At 43.6% G+C, this 19,186-nt stretch overlaps 1 long non-coding RNA gene across 2 annotated transcripts in view; it reads left to right on the top strand.

Annotated features, from left to right (window-relative positions):
* Positions 1 to 19,186, top strand: part of LOC116632830 — a 140,406-nt gene that overhangs the window by 53,666 nt on the left and 67,554 nt on the right. The window lies entirely within an intron of this gene.

Here is a 19,186-nt window from a genome sequence, read left to right as displayed (position 1 = left end):
CCCAAATAATGGTGGTGTATTTTCTGTCTAATGGTATGGACAGAGGCCCTCTTCTGCTGACTTTATTGATCACGTTTGAGTTAATGGTAGTGGTTTGTTTGAAGTAGATTTTTGTATGTGTGTGTTTGAGGTAAAATACACCCAAAGAGACAGATAGAATAGTCCTTGGGGTTCTCGCTGTGACCAGGAAGTTTTTATCTTTAAAAAAAAATTCTCTTTTCTTTGAGAATGAAAAATAACACTTAACAATCTTAGTTGGCTTTTGAGTTGGTCCAACTGGGGGATAACAAAATCTCATCAGTGACATTTTCAGGTTTAATATGACTATATTTATATACTTAGAAGGACCAGGTGTATATAAAAACATTCATTTTTGATGAAAACTATAAGTGCTTATTAAAGCACTTTGACTTCTTTCTTTTCCAGTCACTGCTACCTGAAAATATCTCTGAATATTATGTTAAGGGAAAATATTTTGAAAAAAGTGGAAAGTTATGTGAGAAGATGCATAATCCCAAATCATAGAAACAAAACAGAGGCAATATATGTAAACAATGTGTGCGTGCGTGTGTGTGTAAATTATGTATGCCATATATTTCCTACCATCCACTCTGCAATAGAGAATATTATTCTTTTCTTGTAGATTCAGGAACACAATTGGCAATGACGGATTTCTAGTGACCTCTAGAAATCTTGATAATGTCGACCCAAAATGGGAACCTGTAGTTAAGCTTCGTCTTGGTCGCACAAGATAAAGGAGGGAGCTCAGGAATCGAGGGGCAGGGTCTGTGGTTTTATGTGGCTCTTGCCAAACTGGCTCAGGCAGAAGACAGCGTGCCGGGGGTATAGACCTGGGGATGACTCAGAACAAAGCCTCCAACTCTCAAGTGCACGATCAGGAGCTCTGCACCCAGGAGAACAAGGAGAAAAATGCTAGCCAACCCATTCCTTTTCTTTCTCCAACTTCCAAACATTATAATACCCCTGTGTTTTTACGTGTTTTTCTGGAAGGAATGGTTAGAATGCCTAGGGTGGTCAGGGAGAGAGGAAAGTGGTAAAAAGGCATTTGCTGCAAAGCGACGGGGAAAAAATGGAATTGCTCTGTGCATGGCTGGTTGAGTTCTTCCAGCTGTATCCATGATAAAGAGAATAAACAATCAGGGATTTTCCCCCTGGACAATTACTATTACATAGACTACCGGTGGGATCCGAAGCATTGCCACCGTGGACGGCTTGGAAGAGAACCATTATGAAGAGTCATTTGTAATGGGATTTTACTTCTGGTCCTAAAAAAATTTGATAACCAAATTTGTAATACAAATGATTAGAAAGGCCTGAAGACCGTTAATGGCAGAATTTGTTAAATGATATATTCACCATGAATACCCCATCTTTCTAATTCACGTGCCTTGCTTGGGCATATTGAATATATCAACTGTGATCTATCTGGACTGAAATGGGCCTGATTAAGACAGCATTCTGGAAGAGGAGTTTTCCACCCCCCTGCCCACTACTGACTTGAAGTTTGACTGTAGTCATTCCTAAAAGACGTTCAACAAAATTTCTTAGATGAATTGATCTCAAGCACAGCTCAGGGTTTACTAATTTGTGGGGAATTAGTGGGAAGCTGTAGGGAAGCTAAGGAGTGTCCTCATCCACAAAAGATGTGAAAGGAGGGGTTTTGGCTTTGGGGAATGCTGCTTATGTCAGCGGCTAGTTTTTAAGAAGTATGAGAGGCAGAGGTCACCAAAACATCAAGCGCACACTGGTTCTTGAGAAGGAAGTTCATGGCAGGACATTGTTCGATGTGCAGATGTGCAGAGCTTGAGGCCCGGGGTGGGGGCTGTGTGGGCAACACTTCCCAGACGCAGATGACTAGTGGTGGCAGTGTGGCCAGGAAGGGGAATACCAAGACTTCACCCCAAGTGGTGTGAAGGCCAATGGAGAAAGCATGCTTGACACTAAGTCTCTGGGGGCTACCTGGAGCCTACCTGGCCATCAGGTAACAAGATCTGAATTTTGAGCTGCCCAAAGCCAGTGGTGTTTGCCCACATCTTAGTTTTGAGACAAGATTTTTTACTCCCTTTGACAAGACATTCTTTGATTTGAAATTAAGAGTGGCGAAAACAAAATATGGCCTGGATTCTGTTTCATCCCCCCACTGGTCTGACACCACCTATGTACTGTAATCCACTTCTGGCAATAACCACCCAGAATTCGTGCTGACTCCACGAGTGGAGGGCTCAGTCCTCCACAACACTGCTCCTACTTCAGATGTCAGGCACAGTTTGGGGGTTCCCAGGTCACCTGCCCTATTGACCAATGGGTTACAAATTTGGGAGGTGCCTACAGCCCTCTCAGGTTTGATAATTTGCTAAAAGCACTATAGTTAAGGACTATACATTTATTATAAAGGATACAAAACAGGAGCAACTAGATGAAGAGATACATGGTGCAAGGTCTAGAAGGGTCCTGAATACACTCTCTGGGAGAATCAGGAGCTGTCACCCTCCTGGCCCATCAATGTGCTCACCAACCAAGAAACCCTTCTGAGCTTCTGTGTCCAGTTTTTACCGGGGTTTTATTATGTAGGTGCGATTGATTAAATCATTGACCAAGTGATTGAATGTGCTCTCCAACTCTCCTCCTCACCCTTGAGGTGGGGCTGTTGCTCAGTCCCAACCTTCTAAGGAGGTTGTTAGTCTTTGTAGTGACCAGCCCCCATCCTGAAGCTATCCAGGAACCCCCACCCCCAACCCATCATCTTATTAGCATAAACTCAGGTGTGATCCAGAGGCTCATGAATAGCAAGTACGCTTCTATCACTTGGGAAATTCCCAGGATTTTAGAAGCTCTGTGTCAGGAACCTGGGACAAAGACCAGACAAACTCTGTTATAGCATGAGAATACAGGTCACGTGGGCATGTTTCTATATAATGAACTTTAAATGATATAGAGAGGGTTCTGATATGTTTTCCACACTGGAGCCAGCACACAGAGAAAAGTCCATATGAGGACACAGCAAGAAGATGGCTGTCTGCAAGCCAAGGAGAGAGGTGTCAGGAGAAACCAGACCTGCTGATACCCTCGTCTTGGACTTCCAGCCTCTAGAACTGTGAGAAATAAATGTCTGTTGTTTAAGCACCCAGTCGGTGAGATTTTGTTATGGGAGCCTTAGCAGACGAATATAGGGCCTTTGTTAATGCATTTTCTCAAAGTTTGCCTTGCCAGTTTTGCTCCTGAGGAGACTCTAAGGTGTTCTCCAAGGTGCGTGCTGCTAATTTGCTGGCGTGGGGACGGCTTCTGGCTCTGTGTTGGGGTGGGGATTCTGCCTGTGAAGTTGTTCCGTGTTGACCCTTCTGTGCTCTATTCTTTTTTTTTTTTTTTTAAATTTTTTTTATTGTTATGTTAATCCCCATACATTACATCATTAGTTTTAGATATAGTGTTCCATGATTCATTGTTCGTGCATAACACCCAGTGCTCCATGCAGAACGTGCCCTCCTCAATACCCATCACCAGGCTAACCCATCCTCCCAACCCCCTCCCCTCTAGAACCCTCAGTTTGTTTTTCAGAGTCCATCGTCTCTCATGGTTCTTCTCCCCCTCCGATTTCCCCCCCTTCATTCTTCCCCTCCTGCTACATTCTTCTTCTTCTTTTTTTCTTTCTTAACATATATTTGTGCTCTATTCTATCCTTTTCTGTTCACGGCTGTGCTGTCCAAGGCTGTTCTTTACCTGCATTTTGTGAGAATTCTTGTTCATACCATTAAATCTGTCCTGGACTGGAGCTGCCCTGGGGCTGTTTTGGTTGAATGATCTTATGCCCACTGTCAGGTGGATTAGTCTTGCCAAGTATAATCATTCTGTTGGGAAGCTATAAGAAACAGGTGCAGAAGAATTAGGTGAATTCTACCTGAGCACATATAGCTAGTTAGTAAGATAATTGAAATTAGAATACCAAATTCTGACCTCATATTTAACTGTTCTTTCCACTCTAACCCTGAACGGTCTCACATTTGTGAGTAAAAGAATGGAAAAATTTTGTTGACAATCTTTACACCTCTCAAAATGTGTGGAACCATAGCAAACTACTTGTCCTGTTAGTGTCACCTCATTAGAGTCTGGGACTACAGGAACCAGAAGAAGCAATTAATAGCAATAAGCTCGATTTTTCTTAACGTTCCCCTTCAGAGGTTCTGAGCAAAGACAGCTAAGAATCCAGATCACCCAAAAGTGCCAATTAAGGGAACTTGACTGCATATCCAGATGACAAAACTGCTACCAATCATCCAGAGATTTCTCTTCAGTGTCTACTTTGTAAAAAGTGGAAGGTGAATTCATCCATACCAGGTGCTGATATGTTCATACCTTCAGCTTTAAAAATCAATGAGAAAGAAGACTTCGGTTTTCCCACCTGAGATAAAGTGTTCTAAAAACATCTTATTATAAATTACTTGTTTGTGGACACCCAAAAGGTTCCATAAAAGATGAGATATGGATATAATTTAAGGGAGATGTAGTTTAAGGTTTTATGAGATTAAAAAGCAAGGATGCACAGAAAGTTTCCAGCTCTTCCGGTCGATCTGATGGACCCTTGAGTTCTTCCCTCGATTATCTTGTTCTTTTGCCAGCAGTCCTCATGTTGAAATGAATAGAATGCAGATGATTAACTCAGAAATAGGCAGGTCATCTGATGAAGAGGAAGAATAACCATCTGCCAGGAGGACCTGTCCTACTAAACCTTCTGCATCTCCTCTAAGGTTTAAAGGCTTTTGTGTCTTTCTCATCCAGCTTGTCCGGGGTCTTCAGGCTCAGGCCTTCATGCTGGAAATACCTGCCTCCTTTGCTCATATTCACACAAATCCACAAGTACCGTGTTTCATGATTTAGAAGAGTTTTTCCCTTTTTAACGAGGATCCAATCAGGAGAAGATCGGCAAATGCAGCAGTTTTAGAATTAATCATTTTGTTTGTTTTGTGTTTAAAACCCAAGTTATTAACTACTTCAAAATAGATCTTCAAAATGGAGTGAACCAATTGTAATCAAAATTCTAGTGCACAGCCCCACACATCACAAGGCCCTGCCTCCCCTCAGCATATTTCTAAATAGTTGTAGATTGTTTTCTCAATCTGTGTGCATCATTAATAGAGGCAGATGGAAAAGCAGCTTAGCTCCTTGTCCCTTTCCTCTGTTGGCTCCTATACTTGAGATCTTCTTTTCGCTCCTACAGACGCACTTTCCACCCATCCACTCCCAACCAGGGAGGCTGGCCCCTATGGATGTCATCAACATACTCTGATGCCTTCTGGCTATAGCTGGGTTTGGTTAATGGAAGCCATCAGCAGGAGACGGAGATGGTGGGTCCGGAGGAGGTGGAGGTGTGTATTCCAGAAGCTTGCTTCCTTCCAATTCAAGAGGGAATGCTGTGTCCCACTTCCGATGAGTGGCCCTTTCCCTGCAGCTATGCTCTGTGGGTGCCCAGAATCTCCCTTTCCTGACACCCTTCTGACCTAGAGGGGGTAACCAGGGTATGAAGTATCCATTGTTGTTTCATAAACCCTGCCTGTGGCTCTCTGAACAGTGCCTTTATTAAAGTCTCCACCAGCCTGGTTTGCATGAGCCATGTGTTAATAGCTGGGTCTGATCCCACTCTTTGTGTTCCTCTCTCTTTTTGTCCTCTCTCATTCACCCTGTCCCTTTCCTCTCCTCCCATTCCCTCCCTCTGACTACCATTTTTCCTTTCAATCCCTATCTCCCCTCTCTGATCTTCATTTCCTTTTTTTTCTCTCTATCACTTAGTTTCATACTTTTCATTACAGTAATACTGCATTTATTTACCTTACTTAGGAGGTGGAGTTGAGTTTCACTTAATGAAAATCTTAAAGAGTTTGAAAACTATAAAAGCAAGCTGTTACTGCTGGGAATGTAAAATGGTATAACCACTTTAGAAAACAGTCTGGCAGTTTTCTGAAAAGTAAAACACACATCTATAATATGATCTAGCCATTCCACTAATAGGTATTTACGCCTCCCCCCCAAATTGAAAGCATATAAAGATTTTTACATAAGTGTTCATAGCATTTTTATTTATAATAGCCCAAAATGGAAATAACTCAAATGTCCACCAACAGGTGAGTGTATAAACAAAGTGTAGTATAACTATGCAATGGAATACTATTTAACAGCCAAAGGGAATGAACTATTGATATGCACACAACATGGATGAATCTTGAAATAATGAGGTAGAGTTGAAAGAAGCCAGACAAAAAAGGTGCATACTGTAGGACTTCACCTATATAAAATGAACTAATCTGTAGTGAGAAAAAAAACTGGTGGTTGCCTGGAGGGGGTGGGGGCCCCAGGGAGGGCAGGAATGAGGGATTGCAGAGGTGCATGAGCTAACTTTTGGAGGTCATGAATATGCTCACTATCTTGATTGTTATGATGGTTTCATAAGTGTATGCATGTCAAAACTTACCAAATTGTGCACTTTATGTGCACTTATTCCTCAATAAAGCTGTTAAAAAAAACACAAAACGATGGGCTTAAAGATGGTATATTATTACCAAATTGCCATAAACGTAGTGGTTTAAAATAATATACATTTATTCTCTTATAGTTCTGGTGGCCAGAAGTCCAAAATCAGTCTCACTGGGCTAAAGTCAAGGTGTTGGTGGGGCTGGTTCCTTTTGGAGGCTTTCAGAGGAGAGTCCATTTTCCTTGTGTTTTTTAGCTTCTAGTAGCCACCTGTGTCTCTTGGCCTGTGGTTCCTTCCCTCACCTTCAAAGGGCATCCAATCTCCGCTGCCATCATCACATCGCCTTCTCCTTCTCTGTAGTAAGAGTTCCCTCTGCCTCTCTCTTATAAGTACACTTGTGATCCCATTTAGGGCCCACCCTGATGACCCAGGATGACCTCCCCATCTCAAGATGCTTTTTTTTAAAAATAATTTTTAAAAAAGATTTCATTTATTTATTTGACAGAGAGAGACAGCGAGAGAGGGAACAGAAGCAGGGGGAGTGGGAGAAGGAGAAGCAGGCCTCCTGCTGAGCAGGGAGCCCAATGCAGGGCTCCATCACAGGACCCTGGGATCATGACCTGAGCCAAAGGCAGACGCTTAATGACTGAGCCACCCAGACACCCCTTCCCCATCTCAAGATCCTTAACCACATCTGCAATGTGCTCTTTGCCATATAAGGAAACATTTATAGGTTCTGGGGATTAGGACATTCCTATCTTCAGGGGCCATTACTAAGCCTGCCTCAGATGGAATATTTTTTGCTCTGCAAAAAGCATGTTAAGGGGTGCCTGGGTGGCTCAGTGGGTTAAGCATCAGACTCTTGATTTCGGCTCAGGTCATGATCTCAGGGTCATGGGATCGAGCCTGCTTAAGATCCTCTCTCTCTCTCTCCCTCTGCCCCTCCCCACCCCCCACTCATGCATGCACTCTCTCTCTCTCCAAAAAATGCATGTTGCTTAGTGTCTGGGAATGCCTTATCCTTCTCTGTTTTGCACTGAAGTATTTATAAATAGCCCTGGCTCTTGAAGAGAAGAGGACAACTTCCAGGTTGGATACTACCTGGAAAGCTCCCTGTGCAGGAGTCACCATGTTATTCCGGTGCACCATTACAAGGCATCCCCAGTATAGTGACTTAAACATTTTAAACCCATTCTCACATGGGCCATGCTTTTTCTTGCAGAGAGGGCTCAGATGGCTAGGGGAAGGATGGCCATTTAGACAAATATTACCATCCTGTCCAAAGCTATTTCCTATTTTTACAGGCCTCTATCTGCCCTTTGTTAACTCATCTCTAATCATATCCCCCTTTATTTTATTTTTTTTTTTTAAGATTTTATTTATTTATTTGAGAGAGAGAATGAGAGACAGAGAGCATGAGAGGGAGGAGGGTCAGAGGGAGAAGCAGACTCCCTGCCGAGCAGGGAGCCCGATGCGGGACTCGATCCTGGGACTCCAGGATCATGACCTGAGCCGAAGGCAGTCGCTTAACCAACTGAGCCACCCAGGCGCCCCATATCCCCCTTTAAAACACTGCCTTGGTCAGTCTGACTGGTGAGGTGCTGGGAAAATCTTCACCACCTGATTGCTCCGTGGAAAACAAACACCAGGGCCCATATGTAGAGATGCTTCTAGAGAAGCTGCTGAGATGGGACTCTCATTCCTAGAGGAGGATGGACCCTTGGGCTTTGCTGACCCTCAACCTGGCCTTGTGGAGCTTTCTCAGAGGAGGGGAGAGGCTGGGGATAGGGTGTGTTGTGCTGGGAATGAGGTCAGAAAGAGACTTTGCCTTTTAAGAAGCCCCCAAGGTGGCAGATGGAATCAGAGAGATGCTCTTGCTGCTCACCACCTCTGGGGTGGCTGCTTCAGGTCTGTGCTCTGGCCCATACCCGCAGGAGGACCAATTTGTAGAAGCAGGCTTACTCAGTCAAAAATGTCTCCAAACTGGGAGTTCTCCAGGGTATGATGGCCTCCAAAAAGGAGACAAATGCAAGACTTGAGTCTAGGCTAGGGAGTTAGTGCTTGAAACAAGGGTGCCTCTAGCAATGTCTTTGGGGCCCACAGGATGGTTCTTGGTCTATAAAATGAGGGGGATAGGCCACCTTTACAAAATACTCTCTCATAGGTAGGGGAGATAGTCCTATTTGTTCCTACGTGCTTCCCTGACATGCTGGGATTCATCCATGCATCATGCAGCCTGGGGACTCTAGCTGTCTCTCCTATGCAAAGGGTCAGGTAAGGGAGATGCAGGGTCCAGGCAAATGGGAGTGTTATGTTGGAGCGGACACAGCTGAAGTTCCTTCCCTTGCCTGAAGGGGTCAGCAAAGGCCCAGGAAGGGTGGAGACCTCATGACTCCCAGGAGAGAAACAATTCTTAATAGGCCATCAGGCCCAGGGGACAGTCCCTACCTAGCTGCTGTGTGATTTCTTTGCTTGCACATCGTCGTCGACAGATCCTCCCACAGGGTTCCCCTAAGTGCCTAGAGATGTTGGGGCAGGCTCTGGGGGTTGGAGAATGGGCGTCTATGTGGGATACAGGAAAGGGAGTGGGCCCAAGGGCCGGATTGAGGAAAGCCACAAGGGTGTAGACCCCCTCCCAGCTCTGCCCTCTTGGATGCTTCCCCTGGAATGTCTGTGCCCGAGCCAGAGCCTGTAATCAAGCCATCAAAGCTAATAGGATGATTTCCGCATAAAATGAAATTGTGGATGAAGAATGGGGATGCAGGAAACAGACTAATGGTTCTAATGCTTATTCCTCAACCTTTCACTTCTCAATAAAGTGCAGTCATCGGACTCCTTGTTTGTGTGCTAGGAAAATGATGACTTCTCCGAGAGGCTCTTAGCAACGATCATTGTGTTCCTTGTTGCCTGTGTCTAGTTGGGTGGGGACAGGCAGAAAAGACCTTGACAGAGATGGGCAGAAAGTCACAGTCTGCCCCTTTGATGAGCATCTGGCTTCTTTCCCAGTCTCACTGATTGCTACATTTTCAATAGTCAGTAATATTTCTATTTTTTAATTACAAAAGTATGACAAGAATATACACTTATTATTTTAAAAAAAAAGAGCGGAAAAGCAAAAACCTATTTTACTCGACTCTTCCGGTCTACTCCCTTCCTCAGAAGTTTCTATCACTGTTGATTTGGGAAAATCCTGTATGTGTGGTGGTTTGAAAATATGTCCACTTTATTTGATCCTACTTCCTTCAAAAGGTGGAGCCTAATTCCTCTCACCTTAAGTGGAGGAGGTACTTAGTGACTTGCCTTTAAAGTATGGAATGTGGCAGAAGTGATGGTTTGTGATATCTGAGGTTAGGACCTGAGTGGCATTAGGTCTTTCTCCTCTTTGTCACTCTCTTGGACTGCCTGCTCTGGGGAAAGCCAGCTGTTTTGTCGTGAGGACACTCCAGTAGACCTGACGAGAGGCCCGTGTGGTGGGGAACTGAGGCCTCCCACCAACAGCCATATGATTGAGCCATTAAAAAATTATTGTAATAGGTTCTGCCACCTCTGAGGGCACAGGTTCTCTGATGTCAGATACTGTGCCCCTCGGGATTTCCCTTTCTTGGGAATAAGCAGGGGACAGAGCACATAATCCCCAGGTACACTTTTCTATTGATTAAGGGTACCTCAGGGTTTATATAATAGGTACATCTACTTCCAGAGCTTGAGTTACGTGGTGGTTGCTGATATCTGCTGCTAGTATTATCCTTCAGGATGAGAGAATTTATTACCTCAGCTGCTGGGAGTGCTGCTGGTGGAAAACCCTCAACAATCAAACCCTTCAGGAGTTCTTTAGCTGAGAAAGACACCATGCCGAGGTCTTGACCCCTTTCCAGCAGCCCACATCTCATGATTGACGAATGAGCGGTACGGAGCCCAGACCTCTCTCTCCAACTCAGGGGAGCCCTGAAGGGCCATCCCATCTTCAGATCCCCCTGCAGGATTCCCTGAGGCATTCCATTAAGACTGCATTGTGGCTAGACTCCATCCCCTGCCCACTCTACCTCCCACTCTTCCCTTTGACAGGTGCTGGTACCAGAGGGACTCCCTAATAAACCTCTTGCAGTTAGTCTCCAGCTCAGAGTCCACTTCCTGGGAAACCCAAGCAGGGAAGGAGCATTCTAAGAAAGCAGATAATGAGGTAGGGTTTTAGAGCTGGATGACTGGCCAGCCAGCTGGTGTCGCTTGTGGTGGACAGAGCACTGATAGAAGATGGCGGAGCAATTGTCCTCCGCTGGTTGCGAACCGTGATGGTGTACTGGTGGGAGGGAACGCCTCAGCTGTTGCAGTGCATTTGAGACCTACAGGGAACATCATAACCATGTTGATGCTCTGGAAAAGGTTACAAAAACTGAGGATAATCATTCAGTTATTAAGAGCTAAGTGTCAGAGCTGGAGGACCTCTTTGGAGGCATATAAAGAGACTCTTACCTCTTGAAGTGAGAGGGTAAAGAAAGCTGAGAATAAGGCTCAAGGCTTAAGCACAAGAGTAGAGGAGCTCCAAAGAAGGTTCACCTCCCAACGGAGGTAGGTCTGTTATGTCAAGGACAGGGCCCTTGATGGGAAAGAATGGGCCCCTGCACATGAGATGGGCCATCAGAGCTGATACTCCAGAATTATGAATCCTCATTTTCCCCTGGGAAACAAGGGGTAGAAGCAGGAGTGGCCCTGTTTGCCATCACTCCCAGTGACCAACTTCGGGAAAATCTCTTTCCCGTTCCTACATCCCTAGGCTCTTTGAATTTACAACATTCCCATGGAGGAAATTCTTTCATTTGGAAGAATGCAAGAATTCTATTGAACTATAAACTATGGCTGCCGTCTGGATACTTTGGGCTACTTGTGACAAGGGACAGCAGGGAAATAGAGGATTCTTCATCATCCTGACAGGACTAACTGACCCTGATCATTAAGCAAGATAGAACTGCTGTTACACAGTGGGAGCAGGAAGGATCACATTGAGAAGGCTCTATGGGAAATCTCTTCAATACAAACCTCTCTATTTGTTGTAGAAATTTGTTTTATGGGTATATGTAAATATATATATTTTATTATATGTATTTTATTTTATGTAGCCATATTATATATATATATGTATATATATATAAAAATGTTTATGTTGGAATTATTTATATTGCAAAACAGAATAACCTACTTGGAAACTACCTAATACTTATTAATATGGAGTTAGTTAAATAGAGTATGATGTATCTCCTCTTATCATGGAACATATGCATCTTTTTTTTTTTTTTTTAAGATTTTATTTTATTTATTTGAGAGAGAGAGACAGCGAGAGAGAGAGGGAACACAAGCAGGGGGAGTGGGAGAGGGATAAGCAGGCCTCCCGCCGAGCAGGGAGCCCGATGCGGGGCTCGATCCCAGGACCCTGGGATCATGACCTGAGCCGAAGGCAGACGCTTAACGACTGAGCCACCCAGGCGCCCCGGAACATATGCATCTTTTGACAGAATGAAGTAGATCTATATGTGCTCATTTCCAAGACACATTAGTGAGTGCGAAAAGTAACGTTCAGTTAGGAAAAAAAAAAGCAATGTGCAGAATAGTCTACATAAATCTTTTGATATAAATGAAAAGTTATAAATATGCATGCTGATATAGGCACACACAATAGTTTTCTGAGTGATACATAAGCATTTTTTTTTTTTTTAAGATTTTATTTATTTGCGAGAGAGAGAATGAGAGACAGAGAGCATGAGAGGGAGGAGGGTCAGAGGGAGAAGCAGACTCCCTGCTGAGCAGGGAGCCCGATGTGGGACTCGATCCCGGGACTCCAGGATCATGACCTGAGCCGAAGGCAGTCGCTTAACCAACTGAGCCACCCAGGCGCCCAAGCATTTTTTTAAAGTAGTGGTTGCCCTTAGGGAATGAAATTGGTAAGTTTAAGAAAAAATTTTTATATCTTTCTATAATATTTGACTTACCTAACCATACCCATGTATTGTACTGCTTTCATTTATACTTAATAGCAAATGTCTGGGAAGTGGTAAGCCATTTAAATTTTATTCTTTACAATTTTTGTTTTAAAAATGATTGCATGCTACTTAAGAATATCCAGAAATCAGTGGGTGCCTGGGTGACTCAGTCGGTGAAGCATCCAACTCTTGGTTTTGGCTCAGGTCATGATCTCAGGGTCATGAGATTGAGCCCCACGTCAGGCTCTGTGATGGGCATGGAGCCTGCTTAAGATTCTTTCTCTCCCTCTCCCTCTATCCCTCCCCCCGCTCACCTGTGTGCTCTTTCAAATTAAGTAAATAAATTAAAAAAAATCTTTAAAAAAATCTAGAAATCAGGAAAAGAAGTGGAGAGTAGGTTAATATTTTGCTCCTCCCCTCTGAGCTTCAAATCATTTGTGAATTACATTGTAGGACTTCAGAAAAAGCAGCCTGGTGAAGAATTCATTTTTGTGTCATTGCCCAGAAACTCCTCAATCCCTTACCCCACCACCTCAGCCTTCCCAGTAAGAGGAGCCACTTTTTACTGGGTTATATGTAGTTACAAAAAGTGTGTGTGTGTGTGTGTGTATCCCCTGGGTTATACCCAGTCAAAGGGGTACCATATAACACGACACAGTCTTCCCATATTACCACTCAGAGCCACTCTAAGCCCTTTGGGTGGGGCATAAACCTGATTTTGGGCTGTCGGGGAAAGAGTAGGTTCTCAGCATCAGCTGAGCTCTCTTTCCACCATGACTTCCTTCCTGTTTCCCTCTCTGCGGATTCTCTCTCGGGGGTGCGTTAGTGGTCCTGCCAGCTGGTCTCAGGCATGCTGTAGTGACTTTGGTGGTCAGAGGGACTCAGGTTCCTTCCTCTTAGGAGCTCTGGTCCCATGTCAATGTCTGAGAGCAAAGAGAGATAGGTTTGGGTTTGTTTGGATACCTGGTAACATCTGGGAACCATATATCATATTCCATTTGGTACATCAGGGGAGGGCTGATGTGACTCCACTTGCCTGTAGAGCCTGAACCCAGGCCCTCATTCAGTTTAATATCCTTTTATTGCTATACGAATAATTCACAAAGGGATGGATCGCTCCAGTGTTAAATCCTGTTACATTCCTGGTCAGCAGGGTTGGTTCCCCACAAAATTACCGGGTTTGGTCAGTGCCTTTAGGTTCCGTCTCTCTTTCTTTCCCTGGAAAAGTCATGTCTTCACAGAAAGTGCCAATTTTTCAGGGGCCCCAGGGTATTATTAATGATTCTGCATCTCCAGCATTTTGGTTCAGACACAGGAAATGCAAGGGGACGATGGGGGGTTGGGGGAAGGAAGAGCATTTTCTTCCTTCTAAGCCAGAGCTTCATGATTCTGCAGTTGACCATGGTACCCCAGGACCTACTGTGGGTCTGGGTTCTTCTCTTTCTGCCTTGGGATCAGGAGGGCCAGTGGCTTCTCTTCAAATTTGATTTGAGGATGCTAAGGTGCGCCTCTAATCCATGCCCTCCGAGTCGTCCATATTAATTCAACAGGAATGTATTGAGTGGCCACTATGTGACGGCCAAATGATCCCACACTGCCTTAAACTTAGAAAGTATAGATGCTATTGGTAAACAACACCACTGCAGTGAAAAAAACCAGGCAGGTGTCCAGGAACAGGGAAGGGCACCTGAGAATCTGTTTATAGCTTCAATGCCTACAGGGCATGAAGCCACAGGATATTTAGAATGGAGCTGGGAGGATCATGGCAAGTTCTAAACAAGTGGAATAAAGAAATCTACATAATTCATATCCCAGATGACCTCTGGAAATAAGCTCCTACCTATGGTGCTCGGGTGGATAGCTGTCCATTGTAGTATTATGGCATTTGAGTCTCTGCATTTGCTTCTCCCCTAAAGCTGTTCTTCCTCCTGCAGTTGGTAGTGCCACCATTTATCTGTGGGGGCAATTAAGGAGGCCATAGCCCTGTGAACAGGGGGGTTTTGCCTGAAGGAGAAGCCATGACCATCCCAGTGATGATAACCACGGAGGCCTGTGGCAGTGGCCATGGAGAGGCGCCTGCCCTCTGACTAAGACCTGTCTAGGGAATCCAATTCCTTCCTTTTTCTGGGCTTCAAGGAGTCTATTTATGCTTGAAATCACTACCAGTGGCAGGGGAAAGTGGCTGCCTGACCCTCCCGGCTCCATACTTGCCCATGGTCATAGGGCAGGCTCAGCTATGCCGGGTAACAAACAATTCCCAAATCTCAGTGGTTTACCCCAAAAAACATTTATTGCTCATGTCACAGGCCAGTGCAGGCTCTGTTGCTTTTCTTCCAATACAAACTTGGGGACTCTGGCTGTTTTCCTCTGGCAACTTCATCATTTCAGAATCCTTTACTTCCAACCATACAAACAGGAGAGAGAGGACGGGCCGAGGTTCTTGCAGGAAATTTTAGGGGCCAGGCATGGGCAGAAGCTGTTACTTAGCTCTGACAGAATTGACAGGGTGGCCCTTCTACGTTTGCAGGAGAGGAAATGGGATGGACGAGCACCGAGCCAGTCTCCGTTATATTCACACAGAGGCTTCTCCCCCCATCACAGTCTACCAGCTTTCTTGATTTTTTCAAAACGTTAATGGCACTAGTTTACCAATGGCACATTAACAACTGAGGCCTAAGGTACTGCGTGATTAACATGGCCACCGAAGAGTTGGTGTTCCATAATGTTTCACTGAATTAATGGAGAAAGCTAACGTTGTTTGGATTTAGCTGTCTCCCCGTCAGATTTGAAGAAAAGCCAGGCTCAGGGGTCAGACTGAGCTAAAAGCAAGAAAAGACAATCCATTCTGCCTGCACCCAGAGATGTCTCCAGAAATCCTTATCTTCTAGAACCCTGCTGTGGTGTAGTGAGTCCACAGAACATGAGAAACTGTAGTCAACTGCAGAAGCATGGAGTTCTAGCTTAAAGGTAGCAAATTTTTTCCTCACCAGGCTTTGCACATGGGCCTGGTTATGATTCCCCTGAGTCATGTCTGAGCCAGCCCAGGGTTAATTATCACAGTCCTCAGCTCCCTGTTTGATTCTGTTTGTCTGTGTGTGTGTTGACCTGGGCTTGCTCTTCTGGATCAACCAGACAGAAGATCCTTGCTGGTCATTGTCATTGCACAGAGAGGGTAGGTACAGGAGGCCTGAGCTAGCCTGAGTCCCAGTGTAGACTTGGCCCTGACAGGTGCTGAGTTATAAGCCTTTTAGTGGCTGCCTGAATTATCAATACATCTGGTCTTCCTGCTCCTCATCTGTGCTAAAATATTACAATGACTATCGATAAAGAGCTTTACCAATAAATGTAAAGCCCTGGGACCTGTTTACCTCTCCTTGGTGTGGGCTTTGCTTCTGTGTACTGTTCACCCACATCCTCTTCTCTGCTGCTGATGGCTGTAGTCTGGGGTAGGGTGTCTCTCATTCTTCCTGGCATATTTATTAGTGTGATGGACTGGGCAGTTTCTTTTCTTTTTTTGGGGGGGGTGTGTATTTCACTATTTATGACAAATATTCCACATCTATGATCCTCTCCAGTCAGAAGCTCTTTGAGAGCTGTCGGCCTTGGCTAGTTGGGGAATGAAGTCACCTGACTCATTCACCCTGAGAATGGTCCCACAGATAGCAGAGGGTTTAAGCTGATTTTCGAACCTGTCCATCACCTTGTCAACCTTGGCCTTATTTGTCTGGATAGATGGATGCCTGGTCCTTGGTGCTGATGATGGTTGCTGGCTGAGCATTTCTGCCAATGTACTGTAACCCATTGTCGCATTGTTACGGGTGCTGAGGCCATGCCTGGTACCACCACAACCGGGGCATGCTTGCTGATTCTTTTTTTCAGCTGTGTGACCAGAGACCACATTGCACTCAAGCCAGCTTTGGAGAAGAACAGGACAATAGGGCTAAATGCTTTATTCCTCTGTCACAAACGTCCTCTTCTCTGTGCTGAAGCTCTGGCTGATTGGAGTGCTTCACATATTTTATTGTATTTATTTATTTATTTATTTATTTATTTATTTATTTAAAGATTTTATTTATTTATTTGACAGAGAGAGACACAGCAAGAGAGGGAACACAAGCAGGGGGAGTGGGAGAGGGAGAAGCAGGCTTCCCGCTGAGCAGGGAGCCCGATGTGGGGCTCGATCCCAGGACCCTAGGATCATGACCTGAGCCAAAGGCAGGAGCTTAACGACTGAGCCACCCAGGTGCCCCTGGAGTGCTTCACATATTTTAAACCACTCTGCTAACTTGGGGTCTAGCATATTCTGGTGTTTAACTAGAGTGAATGTTACTGAATGCAGTCCCCTTGGCCATTCCCATGACTCTTAGTCCTCTGGGGCTGCTTGCTTCATCAAGAGGAGGTGAATTCATGTGTCTTAGGGAGAACCTTTCCTAGTTCTTCTGGAAGCATCTCTCTTCCTTAGTTAGCACAGCCTCTGAACAAGTGAGCCGTGCTGAAGCTGGCCTTCTGGGCTCACTGCAGAAAAGATCTGGGCAAAGGTCTTAGCTCTGCCTTTGTTCCATGTCCATGGAAATAGCATGTACCTCCCACCCCGGATTTAGGGCATGGTGTCTGCACTCTGGCCCTATTCTCATTCTTCTCTACTTGAGTTCCATCAGGACTCTCTCTCATCCAAGTCTTCTCAGTGTTGACATTAGTAGGAAGGCTAATGAAAGTAGTCAGGGGAACTAGGGGAACTAGTAGATCCATATTGCTAGAGGAGGTATGGAAAAAACTTTTTTTAACTGTCACAGGAGATGTAAAATCCTAGATTAGCCACATTCAAGTAAAGACTATGAAAAACATGAGAATCATACTATTCTGGAGTGGAGAGGTACAAGACAGCAAAGAAACAAGCTGCTAAACAAGTAACTCCACAGTTCAGTCTTCCCTGTGGGTAGACGTGGCATTGTGGATGACTATGTTTGGTGGAAAGCTGGTCTAAAACTGGTTTTAAAAATTATAATATATATATATATATACATATATATGTATATATATATATATAGCTTAAAGATGAAATACTCCAGAAAAATATCAAATGAAAAGTAAAATCTCAAGTCCCCTTGTATTTCAGTTCTTCCAGAGGCTAGAGATTAGGAAAAACAAAAAAGCTGGATCACTACTCCATCTTTCCATAATAAAATTAATTACACAGAAATCAAGTTGACATAAAAATGAAACTACAGAAGTACTAGAGGAAAATGTGAGAAAAAACATTATAAAAAATGTTCTTAACGTGTGACACTTCCCTAAGCATGACTTAATAACTGAAGCCATAAGAGGAAAGGCTATATCATATTTCATATTTATCTATTTTTGCCTTCTACTTTTTTCTATGATAATGTCAAATAGAAGTGATCCTATCAGGTTTCTGTCTTGTTCTGACTCCAGATGGAAAGCTTTCAAATGACCTCATTAAGTTATCTGTGTGTTATATATATATTTTTTGTAGATACTACTTATGAGGCTAAAGACGTTTTATTCTTAGTTTGCTACTAGTTTCATGAATAAATGTTGAATTCTAGTGAACAATTTTTCTGTGTTAATTGTTATAATGTGATTTTTCTCCTTGAATCATATGGTGAATTATATTGGTTGATTTTTATTATTTTATTTTAAAGATTTAGTTATTTATTGAGATCATGACCTGAGCCAAAATCAAGAGTTGGACGACCAACCGACTGAGCCACACAGGTGCCCCTGGTGCTCCAATAGCTCATTTCTTTTTAACATTGGATTATATTCCATTGTTTGGATGTACCAGTGTTTATTTGTCCATTCCTGTAGGGAAGAACATCTTGGTTCCTTCCAGGTTTTGGCAGTAAACATTGATGTACAAGTTTTTGCGTGGACATAAATTTTTGGCTCCTTTAGGTAAATATTAAGGAGCACAATTGCTGGATCATATAGTTAAGAGTATGTTTAGTTTTGCAAGAAATGGTAAACTGTCTTCCAGTGTGGCTGTTCCATTTTGCAATCTTTCAGCAATGAGAGTCCCTGTTGTTCCATATCCTCCCAGCATTTGTTATTGTCAGTGTTCCAGACTTTGGCCATTCTAAAAGGTGGATAGTGGTATCTCATTGTTTTAATTTGCATTTCCTTGATGACATATGATGTGGAGCATCTTTTCATTTGCTTATTTGCCTTCTGGATATCTTCTTTGGTGAGGGGTCTGTTAAGATTTTGGTCCATTTTTAATTGGGTTGTTTGTTTTCTTAGTGTTGAATTTTAAGAGTTCTTTGTATACTTTGGATGACAGTGCTATATCAGATGTGCTTTTGCAAATGTTTTCTCCCAGCCTGTGCCTTGTCTTCTAATTCTCTTGATACTTGAACAGAAGTTTGTTTTTTTATTTTAATTAAGACCATCTTATCAATTATTTCTTTCGGGGATCACTCACTCCCCATAAACCATGTTGAGATATTAAAAATAAAAACTTTCACTTCCTAGGAAGGTCTATAAGACATTTTTTTCTTGTTTCTAGTAAAGATTTAAACCCCTACATTAAAAAAAAAACTAATTGGCTAGAAATATAAAGAAAAAGCATTTAAGAATGCCCGCAATTTCCTGTTTTGTTAAAGGTGTAAGTTAGAATTCATTTTTGGGAAGCAGAGGCCTTGCTTTTTTAATATTGTAAAAAAAAAATGTCAATGGGCCTTATGATTCTGAAAAGCGAAGCTAAAATACTATT

The sequence above is a fragment of the Phoca vitulina genome, unplaced genomic scaffold (assembly GCF_004348235.1).
Source record: "Phoca vitulina isolate PV1807 unplaced genomic scaffold, GSC_HSeal_1.0 scaffold7, whole genome shotgun sequence".
NCBI classification, from domain to species: Eukaryota; Metazoa; Chordata; class Mammalia; order Carnivora; family Phocidae; genus Phoca; species Phoca vitulina.
Note: the sequence above shows the minus strand (reverse complement) of the source record. Positions and strands in the feature narration are given on the sequence as shown.